General features: G+C 46.2%; 1 protein-coding gene across 4 annotated transcripts in view; it reads left to right on the forward strand.

Annotated features, from left to right (window-relative positions):
- Positions 1 to 350: 350 nt before the first annotated feature.
- Positions 351 to 11,673, forward strand: part of Dlgap1 (DLG associated protein 1) — an 838,155-nt gene continuing 826,832 nt past the window's right edge. For all 4 annotated transcript variants that reach the window (XM_042259990.2, XM_042259994.2, XM_042259993.2 and 1 more), the window contains exon 1: positions 351 to 959. The gene's annotated coding sequence lies outside the window, so the exon portion shown is untranslated. The remainder of the gene's footprint in view (positions 960 to 11,673) is intronic.

Genomic DNA, 11,673 nt, shown 5'->3' on the forward strand with positions numbered 1-11,673 from the left:
GAAACTGAGTGGCCAAGGAAGAACAGTTTTGAGTATTCGGGCTAGGTTTGAAGTCCTCTGTGATGTGTGAATCCGAGCCTTTGCACTGTATGTCTCTTCCTAAGTGGTTACTTCTATGGTGGGCTCCGAGGATGCAGAGGAGAGCTCTCCAATAACCGTTTGCCCACTGACCGGGTCTCGTGGATGGACCGACCGACCCTGTAGTACTGAGTTCTGTTTTCTCCACTTAGAATGGCAGAGTAAGGAGCCAGCGCTGGGCAGAAAGGAGCGGAAGTTTACTTCCCCCCCAAGACGCTGCGCAAGGGGACGGATAGGTCACGCCCACTAGCGGGTGGCCGCCTCTGGGCTCCAGGCTGGGATGCTGGAGTCCGCTCCCAGTGAGGCGCGGACGTACTTGCCACCGGAGGCTGAGCGGACCAGAGCGCACCCTCCGGGAGCCGCCGGCGCCTCCCCGCGGCCCGGGACGCACGTGCCTGGGCCACGGCCAAGGCCAGTGGCCACTCCGTAGTAAGCGGGGCGGGTGGGAGCGCCTGGCTTCGGGCCGCGGCCGCCGCCCGCCCGCCGGCTCCGGTGGTTGGGCGGAGGAAGCGCGGGACTCCTCCTCCCCGCCGTATTAACATGCACCCAGGGGCGGGTGACCAGCCCAGCCTCGCCGCCCCTGCCCGCTGCTGCGTCCCGGCGCTCAGCCTCCGCGCCAGAGGCGAGCGTTGCGCTCCGGGCACCGCAATCGCGAGGACGCGGCCTCGCAGACACCTTCCGCCGCCGGCGGGGAGCGGTAGGACCCGCGGTGCGAGCGGCCGCAGCCACCTCGGCGCCCCGCTAGGCTCCTTGCCTTCACCTCGCTGAGAGGCGTCCCCGGGGCCGCGGGGCCACCGCTCTGGCCCTCGCTCGTGGGACGGACGGACGGACACAGACAGACCGACGCCACCAGCGAGTCCCGGACTGCGGGCAGCGGCAAGGTAATGCCGGGCTGCACGGCGGGGCTGGGGCGTGCGCGGCGGCGGCGGCGGCAGCGGCGGTGGCGCGCTGGGTGGCTCCTGCTCACCTCCCGCTCCGAGGTCGCGGCTGCCCTAGCATCCTAGGGACTGCGGGGCTGTCTCTGCTGGCCATTGGCCGGCACTTTCAATTCCCTGACTCCTGCCCAGGGTGCACGTCTGGTCCCGGTGGTGACCTCGGGATCCCCGGGGCTAGCGTACCCTTTTCCAGGCATAGGATCCTCAAAGCTCCCTGGGGTGTTCCAGAAGGGACAGATTTTTAACTGAGACTGGGTCCCCTGGAGGGGGAGGGGAGGGGACAAGAACCTAGGTCCCGTGTGTCTAACGTCTCCAGCCAAATTCACACCGGGTTCAGCACCTTGCAGGCAAGGGCTGCTGCTCACTGCAGGAGACTTCAGCATGAGCTCCGGAGTCCTTTGCAAAGCAAGTTGTTGCACTCTTTGTGTGTGTGTGTGTGTGTGTGTGTGTGTGTGTGTGTGTGTGTGTGTGTGTGTGTGACATTTTTGGCATTGGTTGTGAAGAGCGACTCCTTCCCCGTGTGTGGAAGAAGGGGGAAAAAAGACAGAGAAAGAGAGACACAAAGACAGTGGCACAGAGAGACGCACACAGAGGACAGGGTCCCGGGGGGGGGGGGGTCACCGGAGAGTCACTGAGGCCAACTGCCCGCGAATCGCGCGTGGCAGGCGGTCAGAGCCTGTCTTCAAAGGACCAAATGAGTGGCGCTGGAGCCGGGAGGAGCGAGCGCCTCTCCTTGCTCCAAGCTGGGCCAGATAACAAATTGCACTTTCACGGAGGGGCGGCTGCAGCTGCGGGAGGGACCTTAATGGTTCCGCGTGGCGATGATGAAGACCTTGCATTCAGGACCCACGGAAGGCAAGCGGTTCCCGACTTCATGATGCCCCCGAGGTCGTGGGAAGGGGCGGCAGTGGCCCGGATGCCCGCTCCAGAGACACTGAGCGCCTGTGCCAGGCGGGTGCCGTGCTGGCCCAGGATGCCTGCTCACCCCTTGCCTGGCCTGGAGCGCTGCGGAATTTTCTGTCTGAGAAGGGGAGGGCATATGGATGGGAAGGGGTTGCAGGTGGCAAAGCTAGGAGGACCGGGTCTCTGAGGGACGAGAGGTTACGTCTTTTATGGACCAGGAGAGACTCTCTTCACTCCTCTTTAGAAGAGATATGGAGAAACTGATTCTGAGCTCTGCAAGGCAGCGGATCGATCACGCCTCCTGGCCTAGCAAGTGAAGTTACAACAGAATTACAAGATGGATAATAAAAGTCACAATGACAGACAGATCTTTAGCTTTTGTGGTCTTCATGAATGACTTCGTAGAAGGTGGTAATGGGTCATTCTAACATGAATGAGGGCATGCTTAGAATTCAGAACCCAGGAAAGGAATTTAGGGACAAATGCAAACATCTTGCAGCCCCCCCCCTCTCTCAGTTTCTCGTTGGTTGGTTTGTTTCTGTTTGTTTTAAATCAGAGGTACTGTGATGAACAGCTTTTTTTTTTTTTTTTCTTAACAGTTATTTATATCACAATTTCAGTTTCAGGAAACGTCTTGCTATTGGTCCCCATCATTTCGTGTAGCTAGCAATACTGTTTAGTTCAAGTCAGATGGAAATGACAGACAGGCAAGGGATGATGCAACTGTTCCGGTTCAGACAACACCAGAGGAAAGTTGTCTTTGTTTACGTTGTGTAAAAGGAACTTGAATACATTAAAAAAAGTAAAAACAAAACAAAACTGTATAACATGTTCAGAATTTAAGTGCTAGAATTTAAAAGCTACCTTTGGGCCCAGGAAATCCCAACTTTGGAAATGAAGCTGATAGAAATCTGGTGTCCGTAGATTGCTTCTTCATTTTATTTGGATTTGATGGTTCAGCTTAAAGTTTCTGGGACCACTGCTGTAAGACATTTATTCCAACTTCTAGGTCTAAAATTCTGTGATTTTCTTTTCTTTAAACTGAGTGATTTGCTTAAGAGAACATGTAACTTCCCATGAGAAAACATTTGTAAATGTAGGCTAAGTTTCAAAAACTACATCTGCATCCCTCTCTCTCCGTTATTCTAAGATTCGCTGTTAAATAAAATGTAGACAACATAGGGAGGGAGCGGGAGATGGATGACCAAGACATATTGTATATTTGTATGAAAAAAATAAATGCAGGCAACATAAATGTTGGCAAAATGAACTAGTTAACAGATGTTTTAAAAGACCACAAAGTACTTTTCTGACAACACTTTGCAGATTATATTCAAGCCGGTGTGCTGAGTGGGGATGACACATGCATAAGCTTTCCCTGTGGCGACTTGAATGGTTCAGCACCTCTCCTGTCCCCCTCCAGATTCATTTTATTCTAGCAGGACTGAAAACACGATGAATCACTTGAGCAATTATTCAAAGCAAGCGGAAAGAGGACCTCAAAGTATTATGCAGAGAAATACCACAAACCTGCATGTTCTGCTTACCAGACTCTGATGTTTTCAATTTCTTACTGAATCCAGACTTAGGGACAGAAATTGTATGCACCTAGATCTGTTCAGTGCATACCTTTGTTCCAAGTAGCCATCAAGGCTGATATTTCATATAAAATTAACACCACCGAGATGGGAGGTTGTTGGACAACACAGTGGTACCGTGGCTACTGTTTGGTAGAGGCATGCACCATCATTTTTTTCTTTCTTTCAGGAAACTCTTGTGGAAATGGAGTTTTCATTGTTTTTGTTCCACATAATACTTTCTAATGTAGAGGAAAAAGTAAAACCTTTCTATAGTGAAATTTGTGTAATCAACTCAAACTCATATTGTGTCACTTTAGTGATCATTCTCATCCATTTTTCTTGCTGTCGTACGTACGTGACCTATTGAAAAACAGGAGAGAGGTGGCTCAGTAGTTAAGAGCACTGACTGATGTTCCAGAGAAACCATGTTCAATTCCAGAGGAACCAGGTTTAACTCCCAGGTCGTCCGGAGTATGATCACGCCAGGATATAAATAAATGGGAGAAACGACCATGTGACTCCCTGGCTCCCCTCTTTATAAGAGGTCATGTACAATGGCCAGAAGCACCACCTCCTTCAGGCTGTATAGCCCAAGGTCATGGGTGGAGCGTATACCTCTACCATTCTAGCCTTTATCAGAGGGGAGAGAATTAGTTTCTACTTAGGGAGGCTTCCAACTGGAGGACTTCATGAAGATTTTTTACTTTTCCTGATTTAAGGAAATGATGTGGCTGTGAATTATTTCTTTTCTCTTTGCATTGACAGATTGGTTTTTCCTTAAAATTCACATTAAAATGAGAAGGCTAATTAGGATTTTGAAAAACCTCAGTACTGACCTCCCATAATTATAATTCATCCCTATTATATGTTGGTTTGTTGTGTGTTTAAAAATATTAGGGTAAGAGTACCTACAGCTCTTGTAAAGGACTGTAGTTAGTTAACAGCACCCCATTGAGCAGCCCACAATTGTCTCTAACTCCAGATCCATAGACTTCAGTGCCCTCTTCTGGACTCTCTGGGTATGTGCACCTAAGTGCACATATCCACAATTAAAAATATGAATCTTTTTAAAAATTAGATGACTGTTATCATAAGAAGGCCTTTTACTAACACTCTAGTTTTTGTGCTGCTGAGAACATTGGAGGTTGAAAAACACCCCATGTCTTGGGCTTTTCCTAGAAAATCCTAAGTGCTCTCAGTTTTGTTTTCCAAGAAAAGAATGGTTAGAGTGCCCCTTCATGGTTTCAATTCATGGGAGACTTTGCAGCCTGATCATTTTTCAGTGCTGGGGAAGGTTGCTTTTCCTAGATTTGGTCTCTGCCAGTCCAATATTTGTTACTAGGAAGACCTAAAACATTCTCCACAAAAAGAAGGTTTATAAGCAGCCTCCTCACATCCTCTTTAAACAACCACACGGGGCTGGTGGCATGGAATTCAAGACACTTTTCTTCAATACATATCCATTTAGTTGTGTAGTTTGTACTCATGGCTTCCTTGCCTGCTGCTGTGCCGTGTACAAACTTCCACAGCAAACTGGATTAAGAAGAACAAGAAAGTGGGTGTGTAGGTCAGGGAGTCTGAACAGTGAATGGCCATCCTTTGGGTCCCACCGCTCATTACCCGTGATTTCTGAGAAGCTGGTCTTGTACAGAAATGCTGACCCAACTATTTCCCAGCCTTCATTCTCATAGGTGGTAGGGCTGAATGAATGTTTTCATCTTTAAATAACTTAAAATTTCCCTGATATCTATCTATCATCTTCTCCCTCTTACAGAAGTTAATAATACTGGGAAACAAGTGATAACCCAGTTAGGAAAACTGGTGTATACCAGATGTTCTATCTGATACCCAGTTCTGACAGAAGCCAATGTGCCTGGGATGTGACTGCCTGTTTTACATTTGGTTACAAACTAGATAGCAATGCCTTGAATACACAAGGAAAATGTAAACCCACCCTCCTCCCTCTTCCTAGAATTTGCCAGAGATGAAACCATTCATTTTCATATTCGCTTATACCTCGCGTCTGTTGTCACCGACAATTTGTCTGTCTTCTCTCGGTGTTTCTTGTCAGATTCGTAAGCAACTACACAAAGCCAAGCTATGAAGTGTGTCATTTGGAGCTGCCCAACCTTGCCAGGTTTCTTTAGTATTCAACATCGCGATGAGTGTGTGGAAGCCATGGTTAAGTGATTGGAAAAGGAGGGATTGCGCTGTGATCGCCTCATCTCCCTGGCCTTGAGTCAGAATCTCAGCACCAAGACTGTTCAGAGACATTTAAAGGGCTCCCTCAGGCGGCTTATGAGAAGGTCTCTCTGGGCACATCTCCAGCTCTGCCGCCTTACTCTGTGGCACGGTTTTAGCTAATGTGAAAACATCTGCTAGAGTAACTTCCCTGTTAGTACTTTTACCTCTGGCAAGTACTTTTGAGTAGGGGATGGGCAGATTGGTATTAACCCCCCCTCTAACCTCAGGATTATCGCCATTTCCCTGGAGACCCTTTCTATCTTGCTTTCAATTTCAGTGGAAACTCAGTGTGAAGTCTATTTCAGGACTAGAAATTTGCCTGCTGGATATCACCCAGATTTCTTTACAAGAACACATGCTGCAGTTTGTGAGGAAAAATGGCATTTTGATCTTGCCCCAGACTCTGCAGACAACGCCTCTTTGATGGGATTCACCACATGATGAACTAGGAGGAAAGCAGGACACACTCATCTCCTTCAATGCCATTTCCCCCAGAATGCAGGGCAACCTTCTCATTTCTCCAAGCATGGGTGTGTTTTCCCCTTTCATTGTGGAGGGCAGCTGGGGGAATCAGGAAGCCCTGCCATGTTTGGAACTCTGCTGTGTGAACTCCTGGGCAATTCAGAGGGAGCTCCCTTGATTCTGTAGCTTGTGTGAACTGTGATGAGGAGTCTTTTCCCTCTCTTCCTAGGACATGGTTTCTTCTTTCTTACACCCCGACTGCATAGTCATTTAATTAGTGAAGCTCTCCAGCCAGATGCAGTCTGATGGCTTTGTAGCCTCTTCACGGTCCTTTTCCAGTTAATAAGGATGTGTGATCTGGTGATGGTATGATTGGATGACAGCCTTCCCCTACAGAACACTGTGCTTCCTGTGACCTCAAGAGCTAAATAGAGCATGCTTATCAATACGATCAATGAACAGCATAGTGCAGGGTACCCAGTAATTGGCCAATGTATACCAGCTGTGTGAACAGTTGAATAATTGAATAAATGAGTGAGTGAGTGCAGAGCTGTGTTCCAGCTGTACAGAGACAGTAACTCTGAAGGGTAGGATGTCTTTGTTTTCGCCTAGCCTGCCTTGCAGGATCAGATTCTGCATTGTTTAGCCCTAGGCTTACTCGGATAGTACCTTTGAGAGAGACAGATGATCCCAGAGTGACCAAAATGTCATCATTATGCTATCTTTTCCAGCTAGGGGCCTGCAGTCTTTTTTTTTTTTATGAAAAAAAGGTAAGATTCTAGATCCAATAAAAACTCCCATTTCTCTCCCTTCCTCCTTACGCACAGTGAACTTACCAATAGCTTACCCACTCCATTTCTTTTTTGCCTCACCTTTCAAATCTCCTTTCCCACCACCCCCTTGGTGGGTACTCTGCCTGTGCCTCATTTTAATGTGTGATTTTCTGTTCCTGTTCCTGTCAGCCTCCTGGAGACCAGAAGCTCAGGAGATAACAGAGACAGTGGCTAGTGTAAGGTCTGCATATGGAAGGAAGTCAAGGTTCATTGGAGGCTGCCCTCATCAGATGTCAAGATGGATGACACAAACTGGGGTCGCCTCAGCTGGGGAAGTGCCTCCATCCAGTTGACCTTCAGGCAGATCTTTGTGGCACTTCCTCGATGGTTACACGGTGGCCTCAGCTCACTGTGGGTGGTGTCACTCCTGGGCAGGTGGTCCTGGGAGTTAGGAGGAATGTGGTTGAATGTGAGCTGAGAAGCAAGTCTGGAAGTGGGGCTCTCCTGTATGGTCGATCTCTGGTTCAGTTCCTGCCTCCAGGATTCTTACTTGAGTTCCTGCCCCGACTTCCCTCAGTGATGGAGCATGACATGGAACTATAAGGCAGATAAACTCTTTTGTAGCACGAATAACTAAATGGTCTTTTTTTTTGGGGGGGGGGGGTTCGAGACAGGGTTTCTCTGTGTAGTTTTGGTGCCCTGTCCTGGATCTCGCTCTGTAGACCAGGCTGGCCTCGAAATCTCAAAGATCCACCTGGCTCTGCCTCCCAAGTGCTGGGATTAAAGGCGTGTGCCACCACTGCCTGACTTGCTAAATGGTCTTATTAATAAAAAACCTGGAGCCAGGTATTGGGGTAAAAACTTGAGAGATCAGAGGAATAGGAAAAGCCACAGCCAACCTCACCTTACAGACACCTCAGTCTCCAAAGAGCTACCTACTTCCTGTATAACCACACCTATATGCCTTTCTGTTCTGTTCTCTCACTGGCTCTCTCAGCCCAGCTACATCACTTCTTCCTGCCCAGCCCTGTCACTTCCTGTCTATCTGTATACAGACCTCCAGACCTCTATGGTTAGTGCTGGGATTAAAGGCATGTGTCACCATGCCTGACTCTGTTCCCAGTGTGGCCTTGAACTCACAGAGATCCACATGGATCTCTGCCTCTCGAGTGATAGGATTAAAGGCATGTACTACCATTGCCTGACTTCTATGTTCAATATGGTGGCGAGCTTTTTCCTTTGGTCCTCAGATAAGTTTTATCAGGGTGCACAATATTTTGGGGGACACAATATATCACCACACTCTTTCCTCCCCAAGATGTTTCTTCTGATAGTGTTTGGTTACAGCAACAGAAAGCAAACCAGCATGGGGATAGAAAGAATGAAAATCATATCACGGAGTGAGAGACAAATGTAGCGCTTCAGCTGACTTTCTTCAGGCTGAATGTTACGTAGGCACTCAGCACAAACTGTGATGCTCCCTTTATGGATCGTTTTTGAATCTAACTTCTCAAACTTAGTGGCAGTGTAGCCTTCTAAGTATTTATCCAATAAATTTTGTTTTGTTTTGTTTCTTCGAGACAGGGCTTCTCTGTGTAACTTTGGTGCCTGTCCTGGATTTTGCTCTGTAGACCTGGCTGGCCTCGAAATCTCAAAGATCCACCTGGCTCTGCCTCCCGAGTGCTGGGATTAAAGGCACGCATTTTTATTTATTTTACCAGACATAAGAGTTTGTTCCTCCCCAGCTGCTACTTCTGGGGTATTTGAAAGCTGTGGAGAGACAGACTAGCTTCCTAGGTCTGCTGACAGGCCAACTGTAAACTGTTGTAGATGTCAGGTCCACAGTTTAGCCTTCATTGTTCCATAAGGAATGATGAGGGTCAGTGTGGGCATGACCTATGTTTGTATAGCTGATCTTATCAACTAGAATAGCTAAATTTACATGCATACGTCAGTGACTTAAAGTAGATGATTAGAGTCCTCCAAGATCCGCACAATAGCTATCAGATATTTGGTAATTATATATTGTTTCTAATAATGAGGAAATCAAAATATATGTTGTATCTCTTGGGTACTTAGTACAATGGAGAATACAGATGTGAAAGATGTATTTCAAAATCATGGAACAGCATAAAATGCGATCAAGAATGTAAGATTAAAACATGGAAAATATTGGGTGGCTGAAGTAGGAGGATTGCTGTGAAATCAAGGTCAGTCTTGACAATATAGTGGATTTCAGCTAACCTGGGCTATATAGAGTGAGAACCTGTCACAAAAACAAACAAAAAAGATGTAGGGAATAATTAGTAATAGTATATTGGGTTATAGAATAAAACCAACTGTTCAAATATAAGGGACCACCAATCATATTTATTGTATTTACTTTAAACACCAGTGTATGTGTGGGGCTTATCAAAGAATCAAAGTATTATGGGTTGCTTCCTAAGGAAGAAAATCTTAAACAGAAGCTTCATGGATTGGTAAGAATTAAGTCAAAGGAAGCAGTACTTACAGACTCATTAAGATGTCTACATTATTGTGGCAATGCTTGTTCCTGGTCTGGGGGACATTTGATCCTTGTACTGATGAACTTGATTCTGGAGGATGGTGACTTTACTGATAGAGACCTACCATAGAGGGATGAATGCTTGTACAGGAATGTTTAGACTTTCCAGGAGCCACTCAACTATTCCAAATAGACAATGCTTGAAAGATGGGGTCACTTGATAGTAGACAAGCCATCTCCTAGAACTAGACCAATATCTTAGGGACACTTTTTGAATGATGGATGAGTCTAGGGAGGTAGGTCTGTGAGAAAATGTAATTTTTTTCTAGTAATATTTGACTATTTTCTCTTATGTCTGAGTCATACTGTTTTCAGTTCCATATTACTAAAATTATAATTAAGTACTTTGATGTCATCTAAAAATTAAATAACATTGTAATAAATGCCTTATGCCTACCACCCAGGTTATGAAGTAGTTCATTTATACAGTGTTGTGTGTGCTGGTGATATTTTCCAAATATGTCTCCCCTCACTGGTACTCTGTAGGCCATATTGTGTCCTTGCTTTTCCTTTGTGTCTTGTGTGCTTTACCGTGTACACATACACATCCAAACAACATAGTCTGGATTTTAGGATCCATAAAAATAATGTCATGCTCTTTGTATTCCTCAGTTCTCTTTTCTTGCCCAGAAATGTGTTATGTCCAGATCCAGTTTGCGTGTTTTTACTGTTCCATAACATTCTAGTCAATGGCTACATCATGATTAATGTGCCAGTCTTTTCTTGATGGGAGTTTATGCTGCTTCCAGACAAGGCTGCTCTTAACATTCTGGTGCTGTTAACTTATGCTAACAAAGGAGAGGTCCTCAGGAGAGCAGTTTCAAGAGGAGGGCATCATACCTGCACACTTGGCAGACGATGTCTGATTACTTGGTAGCATCTCATCATTTATATTCCAACCAACAATCCTTAGGAGGTCCTTTTGTTCCACATCCTTGCCAACATTTGGTGATGCATTTGTATTTTGCCCATCTTGTGAATGTGAGATAGTATCTCATTGTATCATGAATTTGTTCCCGGAGACTGCTAGGAATGTTGGCCAGTTTTTCTTTCTTATTGACATTTTGGCTCGGTTGGGGGGATGGTTCGTTTTTTCACACATAATATCTACTCTCTCACTGCTGTTGATTTAAACTCATTGATTTAGATATTCTGGATGCCAGATGTTTTCTCTCTCAGTATTGTGAATTTCAGCAGCCTTCACTCAGCTAGTGGCTTGGTTTTTGTTGTTGTTTTTTGTTGTTGTTGTTTTTTTATTTTGATGGTGTCTTGTGGTAAAATGTTTAAGTTTTACACGATGTGTTTTATCATTTCCTTGTTGTGGGTCGCTTAGGGAAGCTTTTCAGAGTCTGAAGTGAGGAGGAAGCTCACCTTTCCCCTCTCACAACCACTGGAGCTGTGCTTTCCCATTGAGTACTCCAGATTTCAACCTGTGCGGTTACTCTAGAAAGCCTTTAACTATACATCCCATATGAGCAAGATGTAACCTTGTCTTTCTCTTAATTTATTCCTCATTTAGTTGGAGTGAGATTATTGGATTTTTATGAATTCTGATGTAGTCAAACATCAAGACTTCATTTTATGCCTGGAATGTACAGAAGCTTCTAAGCAAGATTTCTTGCTCCTAAAGTCTCTTTGCTGTTCTTTTCTCCCTCCCTCCCTCCCTCCCTCCCTCCCTCCCTCCCTCCCTCCCTCCCTCCCTCCCTCCCTTCCTCTTTTCTTCCCCTTTTCTCCCTCCCTCTGTTTCACTCTTCCTTCCTTCCTCTTTTCTGCCATACCTGTGAGGTAGGCTTTCACAATGTATCCCAGGCTGGCTCCAGCCTCACAACCAAGTCCTGGGATCACAGGCTAACATCAGCAGACCTTGCAAGATTCATTTTTTTCTGAAGTCTTCATGAGACTTCCAGGAACACAGAAAAGCACATTCATTCTTACTCCCCACTCATCTATCCCAGCTCCAAGCATGTGCTGTGCATGGAGTGCCTTCAAATGTATCAGTGGAACATGGGCAGTGGGGCATACTGGGATGGCTTTGTTACTTAACCCCACTTCTTAATTAGTCCTTTGTATTAAATGTCTCCACAGTGGACACCCTGCTGGCTAAGACTTTGCCATTGGCCATTGTCTTCCTT

The sequence above is a fragment of the Peromyscus maniculatus genome, chromosome 13, assembly GCF_049852395.1.
Source record: "Peromyscus maniculatus bairdii isolate BWxNUB_F1_BW_parent chromosome 13, HU_Pman_BW_mat_3.1, whole genome shotgun sequence".
Lineage (NCBI taxonomy): Eukaryota > Metazoa > Chordata > Mammalia > Rodentia > Cricetidae > Peromyscus > Peromyscus maniculatus.